The 2591-nt window shown below is 38.1% G+C and overlaps 1 protein-coding gene across 1 annotated transcript in view; it reads right to left on the reverse strand.

Moving 5' to 3' along the window:
* The window catches only part of SPEN (spen family transcriptional repressor), a 56410-nt gene extending 56140 nt beyond the window's left edge, over positions 1 to 270 (reverse strand). The window contains exon 1 of the mRNA XM_012662572.1: positions 229 to 270. The gene's annotated coding sequence lies outside the window, so the exon portion shown is untranslated. The remainder of the gene's footprint in view (positions 1 to 228) is intronic.
* Between the last annotated feature and the right edge of the window lie 2321 nt (positions 271 to 2591).

Raw genomic sequence — 2591 nt, forward strand, 5'->3', positions numbered from 1 at the left:
TCACCTCAGTAGTACCTGGGACTACAGGCATGCATCACTGTACTGGACTTTTCATTAATTTTTACAGCAATATTTTAAAAATGTCTTCATCAAGATTAAATTAAGACACCAAGTCACAACTTTACCCCCAAACCTATTTTGTAACTAACAAACCAAAATAAACCTCAGCAAAACCTAAACAGAAAGAATGCAAAGGGGTAAGAGAGAGAGTTCTTCAAACAGACTAACCTAACTAAAAGCAAAGTTCCTGGAGACTCTGGTGGTAAACTCCTTGTCATCAAATGAAGACCGTGTTGTGCTGTAGCCAAGCAGAGAGAGGGCAGAAGTAGTTTTTGAAGGCTTAGCTCTACGGGCAGAAAACCAAAAGTGACCATTAGAGCAAGGAGTTAATAACGGAAAGAAATGCTGAAAATAACCAAGTTCGCACCAGCTCCAGTCGAGGGCATTCAACCTTGCTAGATCAGAAATACCTCCTCCCCAGGAACAAAACCCGGGTAATGGACAGCCGCCCGGCTCCTCCCACCGCCTGCCCAGTCCCGGTGATGCAGCCAGCCATGTCCCCTCGCCCCACCTCTAGGCTGGGGTTGGGCAGAAACTCTGGCAAAACAAGGAAGCCTCTGGGAGGTGGCAAGCAGCCAACCCAAACTGGATGGTTCCAGTTTAGGCTGGTTCGAGTCACAAACAAGCAGTTCCTAGCTTCCCCCACAACATTCAGACACTGGGACTGCCCAGCCATACACGGTGAGCTCTCCTCATTTGCTCTCGTCTACCTGTTTGTCAATTTCCATAGCAGCAGAGCGTCTAAAATGAAAGCGTTCCCACTAGAGCAAATATGGGTCGGCCTAGCACTTGTTTTAAAAATGGAACGCCTATTCTATACAGGACGCTCGCTGACAACACCTACATGTCTTCCCCCACCCCTCAAAAAAACCTTTGTTACTAAAGTGCTCTATTTGACAACAAAGGAAAACCAGGAAGGAAATCGATCTGTTTATAGGTCTCCATAATGAGAGCTAAGCCCTCCAGAACAATTAGTAAGCACTTTTCTATGTTCCATATTTAGCACAAAAAAGGCTTGGACGGCTAATATGACCCCTAAAGACAGAAGGTTGTGTGTATCTTATTGCACAATAACAAACAAAGCAAACTATACAGCAGCCCCCAAAAAAGGAATGTGCTTCAAAAATGTGGACTCTTCAGTGACCTCTACAGTCTGTGACTGGCAGGAATGAGAATAAAAGGTTTTTCTTGGTGCACTTCTCTCCAAAGCACACACTGCTAAACATTTATTCCATGCCACTAAACAGCCCCAAAATAGCATTAAGCAGGGAACGAGTAAAATGCTTATGCTTTTGGAGAGTAATAGGTATTTAAGACAACTATTCAAAATGAGGCAAGACCTAATGTTTCTCAAGGATTATGGACACACTAAATGGATACCATTCTTTTTTTCCCAACGACCCCTCCCCCCCAAGTAGTTAACATTTTCTTCTTCTGTTTTTTTTTTTCCCTTTCTCAATGCGAAGGAAAGTAGTTAACATTTTAAAATAATTTAGATTCCAGTATTTCAGGGAGAGAGAACATTTAATACAGTCAAAAAAAACCCACTAGTTGGCTTTTACTGGATTCCATCACAAATAACAGCTGTAAATTTCAAGATAGAAATTTCACTTAACAGTTGGAAAGGTCCAGGGCAATGAATATATTTTATGCATAACACTGATTTTCAGCAAAACATTCTCCCTTTTGAAACCTCAGATAACTTCAACTATCTAAAAAAGTAAAAATGAAGTAGAACTAATGAAAGTCAAAGAATGGTCGTAAAAGCCAGAAATAAATAAGCTATTTGAAATGCAATACAGAGTATTTTACTTAGGCTTAAGAGTGCAAATATTTTCATTTTAAATGAAAATAAGGGGCACAAAGTAAATTAAGAAACATCTCTCCTAAGAACATTTATTATCATTGACTTTGGCCTTTTCAATGAAAGACCTCACTAAACCTTTACTGTTCCTCCTCAAAAATCCTCTGAATCATCCCAAAACATACACTTCATTTGTTGTTATTCCAAAAAACAATATATACCTAATCACTGATTTTCTTTCACAAATTAGTATAATTTTCTTTAATTCACAAGCAATTTATGTTTTCAATAGTCTCTTAACAGTTACCTTCTCTTTACACACTCAAAGAACAAAACAAAATCCCAACATAAGTGATTGGTTTCTAACTGCCAACACCTCAAACAAGGTTTAACTTCAGTTACATGATTTTTTTCTGAGATTAAAAGGCACTAATTTTAATGATAGTGACTTTCCTCTGTTTTAAGAAAACCCAATAGATACAAACTATTTTGACCAGATAAAATTTATCTGAGAATAAGGAATCACAATGCAACAAAGTTTTATCTCCAACTGAATCCAGAAATTATTTGCCTATTCATTATTATAGATAAAATAACTTTTGATGACAAAGTCAGATAAGTATGTTTTTATGATGAAACATTGTAACACATCACAAAAAAACATGGCTATTAAGTCCTTTAAGAAATTTTTATTTCACATGTGTGTTAAAACTGCTGCCGGCCAGGC

Source organism: Propithecus coquereli, unplaced genomic scaffold (assembly GCF_000956105.1).
Source record: "Propithecus coquereli isolate 6110/MARCELLA unplaced genomic scaffold, Pcoq_1.0 Scaffold77, whole genome shotgun sequence".
Taxonomy (NCBI): domain Eukaryota; kingdom Metazoa; phylum Chordata; class Mammalia; order Primates; family Indriidae; genus Propithecus; species Propithecus coquereli.